The following is a 17,873-nucleotide window of genomic DNA, read 5'->3' as shown; positions in this document are numbered from 1 at the left end:
GAAGCTACTGGGTTTGTTTCAGCTCAAGGCCCTGTTCCTTTGTCGCATGTGTTTGGGGCCTTTGCTGAGCTCTGTAACTCTCTCTGTTGAGTAAGAAGGGAAAAAAAATGAAGCCAGGCTTGTAATGTATCCCTTGCTTATTCTAGTTCATTAAACTGCTCACCTGAGTCTGAACTCAGACGTTCCTTCGCAATAAAAGGTGAATTGAACAGCTGCAAAGACCAGGGAGTACATAGCACAAAAAGGAATGAGCAGCCAATGGGCACATAAGAATTTGAAATGCAATATTTATTAGTTCATTAAAATTAATAAGACACTCAATTATAAAACATCCATTACATTTTGCAGTTCTTCTGGAAATAGAACAATTTCCATGTCCTTATCCTTTCAGGAACACCTTACTCAAGGCAAATTTTAGCACCATTTCCTTTGCTAACCACAGAATGTGTTAACTCTTGTTGTAGCCCGGGTTTGCCTGCGTTTTATTTAGTAAAATGTTTTTTTTTTTTTAGTAGACCATTGTTTTAAATAAACTGGAAGACTTAGTCATAGTATGTACTGGCTAAAAGTTGTTTAAATTGGGAGTGAGTAATAAAGTGTATCACTGAAATAATGACTCTATAGTTAAGGTCAAAAGGCAGATATTCAATTTCGTTTTAGAAAATCAGACAAATCTATTTAAAAACAAAGCATATCGAGGGAAACTTAAGCTCAGGAACTCAAGAAACAAGTTTGGGAAAGGGAATGTTAGTTCATAAAAAGGAAGTGTGGCATTTTTCTTTATTATTCAGAAATATATATCTGTTATAGCGCAGAAATGTAGTTTTCAGGCTACGGATTTGTTGCTCTTGTGGAAGTTTAAATGACTTTAGGCTTAATTTCCAATGTCAGTCTCTGGTTTTGTTTTTACTCAGTATCGTGCTTTGTTCAAATAATCTCTCTAATAAAGGATTTCCTGGAGATGGGTTGAAGCACTTGGCTCTTGGCACTTTTGGCTGAAATGAGGAATTGCGGTAGGAACACTGGGTTTCCGTGCAGGAGTGGGGTGGAGGAAGATGAAGACATGAAATGAAGACCCTGGAGTGATTATTTAGTACATTTTCTCTGAGGGCTGTACCGAACGGCACTTTTAATGGATGTGGTCACCGCTAATTTTTTTTTCCCACAAATGTTTGATTCGATTGTCTTGCTGGACTGCCCGGGGGAGCTAACTTTCCTGTTGAAACCACAAAATGCTAACCACAACTTAGAGCTCACATCCCCGTTTGGCCTTGCTGTTGTGTTGTCTTCGGTCAACACAATTGGGAATAAGATGCGAGTTCAATTTCAGCCTTGCTTCCGTGGCATTGCACCAGATGATAACGGGAAGGCTTTGGGAGCTGAGCTAAAAGGGGGCAGCCTGGAAATGGCTGGTGATCATGCTCCATAACCCTTTTTTTTAATAACCATTTGCTTTTCTGATAATCAAAGTGCCGAGGTTCTTTGGTAAAAATGCATGCATGTTGTGGGGGTGTGGTAAGGTGTTTGGTCGTCCTGTTCAGCTCCAAGCTTCTGGGGATGAGAAAGCTATGCAAAAATCTGTGTCACACAAAGGAAACTTCTCCCACTCCTATCCAGAGAGAAAAATGTCAGAAATCGAGCCAAATGTGCCTCGAAGACTTAAATAATGAGATTGAAGCAAGGCTGAGCCTCCAGTTCCTAATTTTGGGTGGGAAAGTGAGGGCGTCTAGAGCATCTTAACACCAGCTTAGTATAAATGAGTCCTGCACAATCACCAAAATCTTCCCTGGGTAGCCTTACAGAAGGCCAGAGAAGTTGTGAAGGGATGAAGTAGGGGTTGAACTGCAGCACCAGTGATAGCAGTTGTATCACAGTGACACTGATCTCATAAAAAAACATCTTTTCTAATTTCTGGCTCATCGAATTTCTCATCGTTGCATCAGCCGACATGCCTTGGTAATAAGGTGACAGGTAAAAATTGCAGTCTCCTACCTTACAAATTCTTCTCCTATGCAATTTTTGACTCTCTCGATAGCAGAGATAATAATTAAAAAGGCTGAACGAAACTCACAAGAAGCAGCAGAAGTCTCCTCCACTATTAAACCAGTGCCAAAAGGAATGAAAGGATGGGAACAGAACTACTTTTCCTGTCTGGCTTTAATCCCTAGCTCCCTTGCTCATGTTCATGCTGTCTAAACAAGATTTTGAAGACATTCAGATGAGCAAAATTGATGCTGTATCTTGATGAAGCTGTAGCCTGGCAGTGTTGGGCTGCTGTCTCTCCTTTCATATCTGGGAGCACTGGCAATCCTATTAAATGTAACTCGGTGTGTACGTGGGAACTAACTTTTGCATTCCTTCTGTATGTTTTTTTTTTTTTTTCCACCCTCTGTTTCTATTCCTTAACGGTATCTCTTAAAGCCTGTCTTTTCTTTTTTTTTTTTCCCTTCTCCCTTCCTACAGTAACCTTGTTCGTCTCCTGTCGATCTTTGCTTTCCCTCGCCATCGTCGAGACTGATGAGAGATGGAGCCCTAAAACATCTGCGGTCCTGAAGATGCTGATCACACGCAGATGAGCAGTAGGGAGGTAGTGTGCTTTGTCTTCCACCCCAATAAGAAGCAGCTGCTGCAGGGCTTGGGAGGGGGATAAAGGTTGTACAGGGGGAAGAAACCTTAGGCTCATTGAGTTCCTCTATCACGAAGGCAATTTTGCTGATGGGACACTTGGAAATCGCTAAATGTGGGGATTTCATTTGGAAGGGCTGAGGGAATGGCTTTTTCTTCAAGAAGAAAAAAGCAAAAAAAAAAAAAAGGCTGAGATTCCTCCAAGGCTTTTCTGGAAGCCAGCAAGAAGAAGACAAGCGTTATATTCTGTGTAGGCTGCCTTTAAAGGGAGGCAGACGGTCATAGGCAGCGTTTGAATTCTAGGTTCAATAAAGGCACTTCCTCCAGTTAGACAAAGCAAAACAGTGTCAATTTTTAGCATTAAGCAGTGTCTAAATGCTTCGGTGACTCACTGCACTGTCATAGTAGGACTTCGGGCTTTCACATGGAAGTGGTACTTGCTGAAACAGCATCCTGCCAGCTCGCGGTAACAGCCTCCCCTCCCAAAACTTGTTTCTGATTTACTCATCGTGAAGACGGGTTTTGGAGGGTCAGGGTAACAGAAATAAAAAAAAAATAAAAAAAAATAAAAAGGCAAGTACAGGTTTAAAGATCAGACATCTCATTAGCTCTTTTTGTTGACTTTCAAGTGCCAGCTTTTTCATTCAGTCTGTGTTTGTGTCCCTGAAATGTGTCCATGAGTTGCAAAAGACAAACATTCAGAAATGATGAGCTGGCCATATTTGTAAGAGCTCACTCATTTTCTTGGTCCAACCAAAAATGCCTTTTTTTTGTGTGCTATGACCACTTTTAAAGTTATTGTCTGTTTAAAAAAACGCTAATGTTGAAATGATCTCAGCTTGAGTTTGCTTCATCTCCTGCAGCTAATCATGGCATTGTCAGGATCATGGTTTCTTTTTTCCTTAAATAAAAACATCCGATTTATTTTAGATGCCCCTTGCTTTTTTAGCAACTGGTCCTTTTGTCATACTAGGTACATCCTGCAAGAGCCCTGCCTGCCATCTGATCCAATACTTATTCATCCTGGGACTTGGTCCAAAAGCCACCAACAGTGCTTGTGAGAGCTGGTTTTTGGTGTTATTTTTTTTTTTTTTTGTCACTCCAGAAAAATGTGGTCACATGCTGACATGTGGCATAAATCACTATGTGGTTCAGGAGATAGTGGTGACAGAGATTAAAACAATTTTATCCAAGAGGCAATTTTTTTGTGCTCTTAACATCCTACTTACTTCTGTCATCGAGCTTCACGTTTAGTATAACAGTGCATGTCTTGAGTATCTGCTGATGTTCAGTTGCTGTCTGAATCCCTCCCTGTTATTTTGGCTCAGTGTCCAGGAGCAGTGACTTCAGCAAGGTGATCTCATCCTACTGGCAGTGTAGCTGTGTTTGCTTTTGAAGACTTGAGATCATAAAATCCGTTCCACCTGTGCCTCATGTAGGCACATGTAAATCCCTTGACATGTGTGATCTCTGGTCTGTCATCCTCCTCTCCTGTGAATTCATGCACTTCACTGGTGGGGCTCTTATTAATGTTTTTCTGTTCACTGGGATATCAATGGGGTGAGCAGTAGAAGGCTCCTACAGCTTAACTTGTGTGAACTTCAGCGTAAAAACTGTTTGGCCTCTCTGTAAGAGCTGTGATCCTAAATTTTCTAATGAACTAACCCTACAAATTCAGAAGGAAAGGATCTGTGGTTGACTCTGCATTCTTCTTGATTAACAGATTAGAAACTTGTGTTTGCCTTTTTTTTTTTCCAGAAGCCAACCCTCCCCTCCGCCCCATCTCATCACAAAACTATAAAGTGAGGATGTGGCTGTTGGCAGCTGTTTTCCTTTTGATGTGGTCAGCTAAAAATGAATATTAGGAGCATAACTCTGAATCTGCGTTGTCTTGGAGACTGAGGGTGTGATGAAAGGAGAGGACAGTTCCTTCTCCACCTGCTGGGAGCGTGCTTGAGCTTTTTTGGGGGGCTGTGATCAGGGGGTGAAGGTGCTCACAGCTGAGCACATTTAGGCATGCTAACATGGAAGCACAATGCTTGTAATCCCTGCCATTTGGGTTGGAAGGGACACAAAGATCATCTCTTTGGGTCAAGATCATCTACTTCCATCCCATGCCATGGGCTGGGAAACCTTCCTCTAGACCAGGTTGCTGAAAGTGAAGTGAAAGTGAAGCAAAGACTTCCAGGCTTTGCCTAGGGAATGCTTTCCAAATGCACATCTTGGTGTAGCAGAGCCTTTTTGGGGTATCCCATCATTTGCCTGCGTAGTATCTCGTGAGCATTATATGCTTTCTAGTAATCAAATGATTCAGAAATGAAAGGATGCTTACTACAACAGGTTATAAACTTTCATTTGGGACCAAACATCTTGTTGGTGTCCTGCTGAAACATTAATTTTCATCCAAGACAGAATTAAGGTGCTAATATTGCTGCCAGTCTAGCTGACATTATTAAATAATCCTGATGGTGGCCTGTGCTCCTTCCACCTTTCAGTCCTTTGATTCATAACTGAAGTGGTGTAGTGCAGGAGTCATCTCTTGTACAAATGATCCTGCCTTGTTCATCAAGGTGCTGACATCCTTTGTCGCCTTCCACCTAAAAGCTGTCCATAAAGGCTCCCAGGGAGAATAAAACAACTGTGATGGAGAGGTGAAGTGCTTTCTTCTGTCATGCAGGTGTAAAGGGCAACACAGAAGCAGCAGGCACAAGGTTGAACAGGAAAACACAAATCTGAACAGCCTGAAATACATGCAGAGACTGTGCCATAGCCAGGATGAAAGCAAGGTGAAAAATTTTCAGGAACTGTGCAGCAGGTATTTGGTGAGATCTGCTGAACATGAAGGAACTACAACAACAAAAAAAAATCTGGTCATTTTTTTTTGGTAATCTGGGGGCATAACTCTGGTAGTAGCCTGTGGGTTTCATGGGGAACATTCAGGGACGGTCTTAGCAGCACTTTGAGTGCCTAACCTTGAGAACAAAAGTGGAGTGTTTTGTTTGATTACATACTAAAAGATTTGGGTAGGCATCTAGTGGGAATCCAGAAAGCGCGTGGGTGCTCGATTCCCTTGGACGCTGCTGGGATTTGGCACATAAGCCGGTGAAGTATTTTTAAAAACTCTTAAATATCTTTCTGAAAATTGGGTCTGATGTTGTTAATCGGTATGAGGGGTGAGGGGATTTTTTCTTTTTTCATGAAGCAATTGCCATCTTTGATCCTTGTTAACTTTTAGTAGGATAAAATTAAGGAAAAGCAACAGGAATGACTGTGGGGCTAGCGAGATTGACTCAAAAGGAAGATAAAAACCTATATACATGTAGTGAGGGGGGCAGGACTGCTCATGGGCTTCTGAAAGGTCCATGTGGCAAGGAATTGGAGGGTGAGGAAGAAGGAAACTCTTTTAATCTCTGCTCTGTGCAAGCAGGTAGCTCCACATGGCTTCATCCGAAAGGACTTCACTGACTTTGTGTCCGTGCTTGGGGTGTTTCAGGGATGTGCTAGTGAGAAACAGAACTGCTTTAGTACTTCAGGCAGGGTAAAACATGTAAAGGTGCAGTTGTTGGCACCCCTGACTGCATGACATCTGTCAGTGTCCTCACAGCAGCGTGCACAAAAGTTGCTTTCCACGACAGCCAGCCTCAACAACAAGGAGGACCTCAGCCAGGAGCCACCCCTGCCTTAGTCCTCAATTTCTCCTGTCCCAAACTTGCACTGGCAGTGCTTGGATCTGCACCCCTTGCTCTTTATATGCATTAGGATATGGAAATTGTATCATCCATTGGGGTATAATCCGCGCCGTTTCTAGCTGGTAGGTCAGAAACATAAAGGAAAAATAAGACCAAATAGATAAATGAGTTGTTGATAAGTCACCAAGGCCGAGTGGCACTCAACCAAGTGTCCTGAGGCACTTGAATGTGAAGCTGCAGGGCTGCTGCCCGAGCTGTATCGTTTATCACTGGCACAGACCGCCACTGTGCCAGAGGACCGGGGTGGTTGCCAGCGTAATTCCCATCTATAAAAAGGCCTCTGGAGGGGATCCTGGGAACCACACACTAAAGGGTCATACTACCAGTTTTTAGGAAGGGAAAAGTCAGAAACAAGGAACACGGGGAGGAATGTTTGCTGCTGGGAAAGAGGCAGTGAGGCTTCCGAAAACGGAAATCCTCCTGCGCCACCCCCGTGAGGTTCTGTGGAAAGAAAGGGGTTGAAGTGGATGCAGTATGTTTGGATTTGCAGAAGACTTTTGCCAAGATATGAAGCTGCTACAAGGTTTGAGGAAAGCTTGTCTTAGAGATTGAAAGCCACACGAATAATTGGAGGTAAACTACTGGGTATAACGTCGCTTTTCAGGGTGGAAAGGGAAACGTCACCATGCAGCAGCAACCAAAAAAGTGACTGTGTTCATCAGGGACGGGATGAATGGTGTAATTTTGCTATGGTGTAAGCGCTTGGTGCACCCACATCTCATGTCTGGTGTGCAGTTCTGGTCTGTACGTCTGCAGAAGGGTACAACGGAGTAACAGAAAGGCAGCTGAAAGGGTCAGAGAGACGGGCTGCCTTCCAAGGAGAGGCAAAAAAAAAAAAAGCTGGAATTCAGCTGTCGGTGAGGAGGAGGAGGAGGAACCCGGGTGAGGTTTAAAGGGTAAAGTCAGCACATCGAGCTGAGTGTGAAACTTGTCCATCAGATCCCCTGCAGTTACAACCAGGGGGAATTTGGCTAAAACAAGGAGGGCGTTGATTTTAAAACAGATGGAAGAGCCTACTAGTTTTTGGAAGAAGAATTAGTGCTACACGGCCTTGCAATAGGTGGAATTTGGGGGCAGGCTTTGCAGCTTTTACCTGTGCAAGGCAAATCCCACCTGCATTGCCTTTGCAAGAGTCTTTGTGACCTTCCTTTCCCCAGAGCTCTCTTCTGCAGCTTTTTGGAGGAAGCGATTATCCAGGTGGCTGGCAAGCATTCGACACTCCCTTGTGTGTGCGCTGAGTTTTTTTTTAATTATAAGCGACTCAACCCTCATAGAAGTGTTTGTATTTTATTTTTTTTTTTAATGCTGCCTTCAGCAGGGTGTGCATGTGAACTCTATTTTAATTAAGGGCGAGGAATCTGCTTTACATAACTCTATCCCAGATTCTCATGAGAGAGTGAAAACAGCCCCGAGGGACTGATGAAGAGGCCAGCAGAATCGGTTGCCTCACAGATGGGAGGCCTGATTCTCAGCTCTCAGGTCCTCTCTAGCTGTGGGACTCACCCGGGGCTGGCTGACAGCCAGCGAGGTTGAACTGCAGCTTGATTTATTTATTTATTTGTATTTTTTTTGGGGTGCTGATTTGTGGTTCTGGGTAGCTTCGGGTGTGGTGGGGTGTAGCTCTGCTGGACGTTGTCGTCCTGGTAGTGGGGATGGCCAAATGGGATATGAATCGACCTTTAAGTCCTTTCAGCCATGGTGTGATGCCAGCTCAAAGAACTTCTGCCACCATGCCCAGTGTATTACATTACAACTCTCAGTTTGTCCATCTCCTACAGCTCCTGGGGTGAGAGCAGCCACTGCAACTAAACCCACGTGTGTTCACGGGTCACAGTCCTGCCTTTGGGACAGATGTTTCCCTCTGTGCTGGTCACTGTGACTCGAGGCAGAGGTGCCCGTTGTGATAAAGCATCGTCTGCATCAGCCAGTTGGGTTGCTTTGGATTTAGTGGGATTGGGTCAGGGTGGTTCTCTGAATCTCTGAAAATGGAAAATAAATCATACTGGAAGTCACAAATGTACCTTTTAGAAGTGGATGTGTACCTCATACTTTTTAAAAAAATGTTATAACCAAATTTTGATTTCAGTTGTAAAGCCTGAAAGGGACAGGGAACAGATGGGTAAAATGTTTCTGTGCCATTAAGGAGGGAAAACCCAGGGTGTTCACTTGGTCTTTTATTTGTTTTCTCTCTTAAGAAGAAAGAAGTGATAAGAGTGGCGAAACTCGATTGTTGCAGTACTGCAAGCAGGGCATGTAAATTAAAGAGGATCTCTTTCACTCTGCACAAAGGGAAATATGAAAAAACAAACCGCAAGCTCTGTAAAGATGCTAATGAGTCTTATGAGTCAAACTTGGCATGTCATTAACATCGACTTTTGTTTGTGGAGGCTGAAGCGAGCTTTTGGAAAGGTAAACTGGGAGGCAGCTTGCCAACATTGTTATCAACATTTCAGTGGGATGTTGAAGAAGTTAAGCCACTGACGGACAGCAAGGTTGTGACCTTGTGGTGTCCTGCTGAACCTGGTGGCGGCTGGCAATTATTTTTTCTGGAAGCAAAAACCCTGGAGAGTTTTACCATGTCTTTTCATTACACCCAGTGATATAAAGGGCAGATAACTTTTATTTTTGCTGTGAAAATCCAAACTAAAATACTGATGCCACTGAGATCTCTAAAGGATTTTTGTTGCTTTTGTTATACCTCTGTTTTCTGCCAAGGAGGCATCTGTAGACAGTGCCTAGAAATTTGGACTCCTCTTGTCCAAAATACTCACCTTATGTGGATCAGTGGAGGGTTTTGGTGTTTAGCCTGAAGTTTTACTGAAGTGCTTGTTGAAGTGTTTAGGGCTTAAAACCAACAGAAAGTAACTGGAGATGCTGGGGCCTTGCAGTTGCACTCAACTGATGGGTGTCTTCTATCAGCTTTCCATGAAAGGGGGAGACAATTTGGAGGAGCAAATTGAAATGAGGAGACATTTCTGCTCAGCAAGAGCAGTCAGGCCTTGGGACGGGTTGCCCAGGGAGGTGGGGGAGTCCCTGTCCCTGGGGGTGTTCAAGGAGAGGTTGGACGTGGTGCTTAGGGACGTGGTTTAGTGGGTGCTACTGGTGGTAGGGGGCCGGTTGGATTAGGTGATCTTGGAGGGCTTTTCCATCCTTCATGATTCTGTGATTCTATGATTTTATGAGCAGATCAGCAAGCCAGTTAGAATAGCAGAGAAACGTGAACGAGCGGACAGAAAGGAATCCGATGGTGGCGTTACACCTTGGGCGTGCTTTGTGGGGTAGGGTAGGCCTCACCATGTGCTTCATGTGGAGGGTACCAGGGATGCAGCCTGGTGTCAGGCCCAAATCTCTGCTTGTACGAGATAGGGAACAGGAGCAAGCATGGTAAGGATTTAACGGTTTGAAGGAGAACATTCCTGTGAGCTTCATTCAAGAGGAAAGGGGAAAGCTAGCGTGATGCGATGCAGCGCGCCGTGACTCAGATGTGTTGGGGGCAGAGCACAGGTGGCAGGCGCTGCCTTTCTCCCTGATCAGGGGGATTGCACAGGAGCTGGGTGCTGACAGCAGGGAGCTGCTGGCTCCTTCTCCGCTCTGGGAGCTGTTTCCATTCTGGGTGCAGGACCAGAGCGAGCAGCTTCTGCCTGGCAGCCTGCCCCGCCGCGCAGCTCCTCGCCTCGCTCTGCAGGCGCTTTCAAAATTAGCAGAGGCACAGAGCGTGGAAATGCGAACCCCAGAACCAGAGCAGGGCAGGAATCAGGAAACTTGGACTGTATTCCTCCTCTGCTTTAAACTTGTGAGGCCTTTCTCGACTCGCTTTCTCGGTTTATATGTGGGTAGTGGAGCTGTTGTTCCCTTTCAGGTGTTCTGCGTTGCCCTGCAGGTGCTTTTCCCTTGGAGGAACACAGCAGAAGTCGTTCCTTCACCCACAGTGGTAACATTTTGTCGTTGAGTCGTGTTTTACAGAGGTATCATTTTCTGTCTGTTGCTTAAAATTTAGGAAAGGATCGTGAAATTGCACTGTGCTTTTCTCTAGGCAGCAAGACTAGGCTTAAAAGAAAAAAAAAAAAAGAAAAAAAGAGAAATATCCTTTTCTACAAATCCCCCTGCTCATTCTGTGTTACAAAACTATTTCAGGGTATTTCTTTATTCAGAAAATAGCAGAGTTCTCTGTGAAAGCAGCACAAGACAGAAGATGCTTTTATATGCAAGCCCTAAGTGAAGAAAGAAGGACGTCCTGAGGAATAATATGAAGTCTGATGCTTTCTGGCCTGCTGCGTGGCTGAGAAGTGATGGGTAAAGCGGGATTTTGCTTGCACAGATCTCCTAATCCTCAGCACTTCGACTTTTGCTTTGTTTTCTTTGGCTTCAGAGGCAGCTGGTGTCTGGAGCCGAGGCAGGCTGGTGCTCTGCTTAATGTCCCCAAAAGACCTGCAAACTTAGCCAAGCTTTCGGGCTCCGAAGAGATGAGCCGTGCAGCGTGAATTGCAACTGGATGCCTCGAGTTCGGGGAGCCCGCAGCGGCTGCGACCTTTTGAAATCTTGTTCAAACTGTTTTTGTTGCACTCAGACAGGAATGCTGTGCTCTTTGTTCCTGCTCCTAAAAGGCGAGCCTCTCCGTGCAGCCTGCTTGCAGCTTTTATGGCTTGATATATATGGGTCAGGGGAGGAAGCGGGCTTTAGGCTGTTAGCTGTTTCCGAGCTGCTTGAAAAATCCTTCTGAACGCGTGGAGGAAGTTGTAAGATCCCAGCTGAATTTGGGAAATAACTTCGGTCTTGATGAGGAACAGAAATCCCCCAGACTTGAACCGCTTCCAACTTCTGGGCAGCCAAGCGAGCAGGAGGCTGACTATGGGACGGACCTGTTTGGTGCTGGGCTCCCTGCTTAATTCTCAGCTTTCCTGAGCTCTGGGAGGAAACATCCAACCTCTCAGTTACTATTACTGAAATGCCTTTGTTTATCCAACGGGATAAAATTGCATTCAGGAGTTACAAATAAGGTAAAGATTTGCACTGCCTCGTGAAATCATTTTAAGTACTCTTACGTGTTTTGAGTCCCCACCTGGTTGTCCTGGTTGATTCTAGCTGATTTTTTGGGGGCAGGCAGAGTGGGAAAGGTCATTCTTATTGTTGGTGAAGTTACACAAGGAAGAACCTTACACCTAAAAAGCCCCTCATGCTTGAAACCGGATTTGTCAGAGCAGCCAAAATTTTGGCTGCCTTCTCCATCAGCATTGCTGGAGCAGACGGACATTGTATATAAGTGTAACTAGAAATTTTAAGAGAAGGCCTTGAAAACAGTCTGTTTGTCAGCAATCCTTGCATCCCTTCTCTTCGTCCCCCCTTTGCCTGCTGGCATCAGCACTTAGGCACCAAACTTGCATGACAAGGCTGCTGGGGATTCAGTTTTGGATGTAAAGCCTGCGGGGAAACTGGCTTTAAAGCCAGCAGGTTGCTGTTTGGCTGGCTGCGTCCATAGGTATGCAAAGGTTCTCCTGCTGCGAAGGGCTTCTCCTGGGGTGATGTTGTCATGCACATACGGGGTTTGGAGCCTGAGCCCTGTGTGATGCCTGCTTGAGGATGGCAGCCCCTAACGAAGGCTGACTGTGCCATTTCAGACCGCCTCAACTCACGCTATTTGCTTTGGAAATTGAAGTTTCAATTGCGTCTGATAACCGAGCTGACTGTTACGTTATACATTTAGCAGTCTTATTTTTATAGCTCTTTCCTTAATTACTTATGTAAATAATTTCAGAAGCCCTCGCGTTGATTCTGGAGAAGCTGGCATAGCAAATACCGGGAGGCTGGCAGCAGGTGCTGCAAGTAATCACTCTTCTAAATTAAGCAACACATTCCAAGGCAGTGGGTTAATTCCTGGGTAAATAGCCTGCACGCAGATTCTTCGAATCAGCTGGATCGTGACCCAGCAAGTTACTTAAGGCTGCCTTGTAGCTGTAGTCACTTTGGATCGTCTCAATGAAGTTCAAAGCCCAGGGTATTTGGTGTTTCTCCTGAAGTCTTTGCTGTTGGGGGTTTTCTAAAACAAGCCCAAGAGCTAGCAAAGCATTATTTGTGAGCTTTGTTCCACCTCCTTCGCCACCTTTGCATGTACCAGTGACTTTCCGCAAAAAATACATCTTCTAATTTCTGCAACAGAGCCCTTTTGGGATCCCTAAGCAGTAAATTTCATCCTGCAGCACAGATTCTGCCCATCACCCCGTTGTCTTTGCATTTCCACAGCTCCAACCAGCAATGTGCTTGCTCAAGGTCACCCCCAAAAGCATGGCCTGTTTTTCAGGAATCACTCCAAGCTCATGAAGCTGATGGGGTCTGTGGGGTAATCTGATTATTAAATGACTCTCATAGACCCTGCAGGACTCTTTGGAAATTGGTAAGATCTTCTGTTGATCCACAGAGCCTGACTTTGGAAGACTTTGTCTCTGTTATGGGGTAGGAAGGTGTAAAACCTTCTTACAAACCCAAGCTGTCTTTAAAATCTATCTTCCTGCTAAAAAGTAAGGGGAAAAGTGGAATTTGTGCTTAAAGGGAACCCCATGTGATGTGGAATAGAGCAGAAACTATACCTTTCCTTCAGGTAGGAAGGTGATACCTCAAGTCGGAGGAAAAAGATGGATTTTTGATGCCTCCATGGGACTGTAGACAGTGACTCATCCCTCTGACTTATGTTTGGTGCCTTCTATGTCTGTGGATGTGCAGTCTCGTTATCTAACTGGTACTTGAAATCATACAAACAGATCTGAAGTCACTTTTCACAGTCAGCTTGTTTTTTTTTTTTCCTAATGCTCAGTCATTTCCAGAAAGAAGTGGTCTTGGGATTGAAGCATGATCTTGGGACACAGCCCTTTCCTGATTAAAAAAATAAAATAAAATAATAATCCAGGTGACCAGCTTCTGAAGGTTGAGCTCAATTTTTAATGACAGTGTTACAGAATGGTAGGTTTAAGGGTCCAAAAAAAAAAAGGGTCCTTTAAAAAGTCCTCTTCAAGTGATATTACAGTTCTGTGTGAGCTGGGACCAAAATACCTTTAAAAACTGGTGAAAAGGAAATCGTACCCACTGCTCAATACCGACTCCCCACTCTTTACAGATCTTCTGACAGTGCCTTATAGGTTTAACAGATGGTCTGAATGCATCTTGCTGCATTCTGCTGGTCGGAGTTTGTTCTCTGTGATGCTGTGAGATGCCTGCAAGGCTTGGAAAGGGAGAGCAAGAGCTGGGCAGGCAGCGATTTGGTGACAGGAGCACAGGAATGAGGTGATCTTGCACACGTTTTCTGGGCAATCTTTACAAAACGGGTCAGGATTTGACCTCATTTAAATACCATGGAGCTGGGGTCAGCAAAATCCCGCTTCCCAGCTGATTCACTGCCAAGTGGGTTGCAAAAATTGAAAGCTCCAGGTAACGTAGGGACCAGATATTCAGCAAATGTCTTGCAGGCCGGCTTTCTGAATGGACTCCTGAGAAAGAAAACAAAAAAAAAATAAACATCCTCTGCTCCTAATTGTGGATTTTGGGAAGGAATATGTCATTTAAGAGTACTGCTTTGCATCTTTCCTACTAATGAGTGACATAAACTCAGCCTATCTAAATATATCTCTATAAATACATATATAATCTTTCTTTTTTTCCAGGCTATGCAAAGAATTTGTAATACTTTGTTATCAGAAGCCTAACTTGAAGGAAAAGCAGTCCAGCCCCTTACCAGAGATATGAACACTGTGTCAGGGCCCTTGTATGCGTTAGTAACAACAAAATATTTCTCCACTGGCCCGTCCTCTGAAATAAAACACGTCAAGCAAATTGTCGTACCGTTAGATTGAGACTTGGCAATTAGTGTTTGTGTGGCAATTTGATTCTCTTCTCTTAAAATACCCCTGGAGAGCATCCCACTGTAGCCCTGGTCTGCTTCCAGGACTAGCAGGGATGCCCTGAACGCGTCGGTGTTAAGCAGCAAGTTCTGGTGGTGTGGTCTGCGAAGTTGTTAGAAAGCTTTGAAACCTGGTTTGCTCTCTGAGGGCTTTCCATTTAGGAAGGAGGAACCGATACCATCCTAATTTTAACTCTGGAAGAGGAAGGGAAAATAAAAAGCTTCAGAGAAGCTGAATTCGTCTAGACTGCAGGTTTATTGTTCTGGCTGGCCAGCCTGCCTTCTCATTTGGACTCTGACTGCTCCGCTACTGCATTCCCTTGTTGCATCGCATCCCTCTGTGAAAGCAAAATCACTTCTGGTTTTATGAGCTCTGCTCTCCCTTGGCTATGTGGGACGATCAGCGCCCTCCTGACCAACGCACAAACCACTCTCTTTGTCCTTTCACATTGTTTGCAAAGCTTTCTGCTGCTTTTGTCTTAAAAAAAAATCACTTTTGAAGTTAAGGGGCCCTCTGTTTTATTGACTATAAAAGTGGGCACGATAGTTAGGGGACAATAGCTGTGTTAGCTGAGGTACTGAAGTCTTTCTGGCCTCCAAGCAGTAACAGTCCAGCTCCTCCAGCTCGATTTCCAGGGGCCAGCGATGATGAATTTCCTTGGTTTTCTGCTTGGTGGTGGCAGTGGTATCTGTGCAGCTGCTGCTTGTTATGCTGTAAGTAATAGTTTAATGGGCTTGTATGCAATAAATTGTAATTTCGTGTTGCTGTGTGGTTTTCAATAGCATGGCAGAATTACTTATGCCTTTGGATTTCAAAGAGGCAGTGTTTTAAAAATGGGATCATGGTATCAAGGGTTTGTGAAGCAGAGGGCAGGCAGGCTTTTGCCTGCTCCGAAGGTTTCCTAGCTAGAAAATGCAAGTCATGAATACAAAAACTATGTTGATTTTTTTTTTTCTTTGAGTCAGGCTTCTCTTGCATTTGGATGGTAAGGTTGCCTTAAGGAAACGACTGGTTTCAGGGTAAAATATGAGTGTGACAAGTCATCTGTGGAAGTCTTTGTCATTTGGTAACTCGGTGCTGCTTTTACAACCTGCCCCGTCTCATCAGCAGGCCCTGTGCTTCGTTTTGACTCTTTTGTTCCAAAATGAGTCACATTTCAGTCCTTGAAGGATCTGCTGACAAACTTTCCCTTGGCTGTCTTTTGAAGTGGTGGTGTTGGTCTTTGTGTCAGGGAGCTGTTGTGACAACTGGAGTCTGGACTGAGTCCTTAAATGCGGTGTCCCAGTTGCTGCAGTGGTTATTTGAGGGGAAATGATCCGACTTTAGCTTTTAGGTGTGGATCCTGTCAAAGTGCAAGCCCCTGTGGTGTGCCTCCAGGGATCTGAATAAAGGATCCATCACCTCCAGGGATCTAAATAAAGGATCTATTTAAGAACTGTGAAATCTGTGACTTCGATTTGGGCAGGATCCAGGCCCCTCTGGAGCAGCGATACCGCACGAAGCCCTTGGCTCACAGCTTGCACGAACCGCCTGTTGCTTGGCTCGCTGCGAGATAAAGGTCAGGTTGGGTCGACCAGGGCTGATAACCTCATTTCCCTTGAGGGAAATGTTCAACTCAGGCATATGGTTAGCAAATATTGACCAGATAAGAGCGTGGAACGGGGATAAGGAAAGACCAGCACGCTGGTTTCCTGAGCATCCCTGCTGTTTGGGCACAAAGGCACCGTCCGACCTCGCTGCTGCCTGGCACCAAACCTCATCCACCTTCTCCCAGGGCATGCTGAGGGGGAGCAGGAATTATTTTAGGGCTGTTCTGAAGGTACCTGTGGGAGAAGACGCTGATTTGGGAGGTGGTGGTGGTGCATATGCTGGAAAGGGGCTCTAAAAAAGCACTTCAGTCGTTGGTGTTACTTAGCTGATAACAGCAGGGAAGCGAACGTGGGGGATTACTGCACAATTTCGGTGATGTTACGGATGCAAATGCTTTTTTATTTTTATTTTTGTTGCATTTAAAAGCCTGGTTTGCTTGGCACTGAGTCACTAGTAGGCTGTGTGCTTTTAAAATCAGCGTGCTAAAAACCCCGCTAATGTGGAATTGCCAGGATATACATGTGTGTATACAGGTACACCTTTGGGAACCTCACCTCAGATGATGTGAGCTTATCCTGCACATTTTGCCAGTTTTCAGAAGCTGTCAGGTAGCACTGTGTGGGAAGTGTTAGAGGGCATGACGGGATAAATCCTGAAATCCCAATTTGGGCCAAACACCCACTGTTTTCAGTGGGCGGCTCGCTGGCATTAAGGCCAAGTTCCCCTTAGCTGTCCCAGATGCCCTTTTCTGTCTTTTTAAACCTAACGGGACTGACAGTATCTTGTATTACAGACCAAACTGCAGGGTTACGGCCCTTAAAGTTCATAAACGTGGTCGGATTTGTGATCAAGAAATCGGTTAAATAAATAAAATCATTTCCAGTAAGTATTCTTTAAATTCTCGACAATGTTGGTGGACTGCCAGCAATCTGAAAATAGAAATTAGCTGGTGCTTTAGAGCAGAGCATAAAGAAGACTTCCATTCTATAGGGAAACTCTGCTCTTCTCAAAGCTCTCCCCTTCGTAAAGGGAGAAAATAGAACCACTTTTATTTTAAAATGGAAATTTTAAAATTCTCTCAAAATACCAACACAACTTTATTGAAATAACTTTTGCCAGACATTTGATTTTTATTTCTGTATGTATTTTCTGGAGAATGTTTCTGTGAAATGCCTCCAGATTTTGTCAGAATATTTCCCTCTAGCATAAAATTCTGAATTTCATATGTTTGAGAAGTTAATAGCTTAAATCTAGATACCTGGGAGCTCCTGACTGGCACCACACAGTTGAGATCATACTCTCTTCTGGCTGCTTCTGTCCCTGCAAGAAAGAGGAAAACGCTGTGTTTGTGTTGGCAACACCCCCCAAAAAAGAAACAAAACAATGTCCCAAGTGCTTTAAAGATTTTGGAGGCTCCCAAGCTCATGCTGTCTGTATTTTCTTCCCTCTCTGCTTCTCCTTAGGACATGGTCTGTGCTTATTCATACTTCGAGGTAGGGAGTCACATCATTTGGGCTCCCAAGAGGGGAAAAAGGGGTTTTCCATCCCTCTGTTTTCCCCCTGCCCTTTACGCTCTGCTGCTGAGTTTCCCAGCACAATTGCATACAGTTTGCTCTGGGCTTTTTTTTTGTTTGTTTTGTTTTAAACCAAGAATGTGTTCCTTCTGGTAAATGCAGTTGCAGAAGCACCTGCAAGGAATTTTTTCATGCTATGCGTTATTTAATGACCTGAATTGTCTTTCTTCTAAAGAGTTGGTTGACCTGTTGGAGGAAGGCAGAGCAAGTGACTTTTGCTGGTCCTTCCCCCTCCATGCCTCCAGAACCACAAACTAGGCCAGTGCAATAACTGGGACAAGAGCTTACATCTCCCAACTACCAGGACCGCAGTCTAGATGCTAAACCTCAAAATGAGGGTGTTGTAGTGCTGATCCTAACATCTCCCAACTACCAGGACCGCAGTCTAGATGCTAAACCTCAAAATGAGGGTGTTGTAATGCTGATCCCAAGTCCTTCGCTGATTTTTG

At 44.6% G+C, this 17,873-nt stretch overlaps 1 protein-coding gene across 9 annotated transcripts in view; it reads left to right on the top strand.

Annotated features, from left to right (window-relative positions):
• PAK1 (p21 (RAC1) activated kinase 1) overlaps window positions 1-17,873 on the top strand; it is a 67,962-nt gene that overhangs the window by 4,953 nt on the left and 45,136 nt on the right. For 4 of the 9 annotated variants that reach the window (XM_068697037.1, XM_068697320.1, XM_068697098.1 and 1 more), the window contains exon 2: window positions 2,464-2,587. The exons of the other annotated variants lie outside the window; for them this stretch is intronic. The gene's annotated coding sequence lies outside the window, so the exon portion shown is untranslated. The remainder of the gene's footprint in view (window positions 1-2,463; window positions 2,588-17,873) is intronic. 9 annotated transcript variants of the gene reach the window in all.

The sequence above is a fragment of the Anas acuta genome, chromosome 1, assembly GCF_963932015.1.
Source record: "Anas acuta chromosome 1, bAnaAcu1.1, whole genome shotgun sequence".
In the NCBI taxonomy this organism is placed as follows: domain Eukaryota; kingdom Metazoa; phylum Chordata; class Aves; order Anseriformes; family Anatidae; genus Anas; species Anas acuta.
Note: the sequence above shows the minus strand (reverse complement) of the source record. Positions and strands in the feature narration are given on the sequence as shown.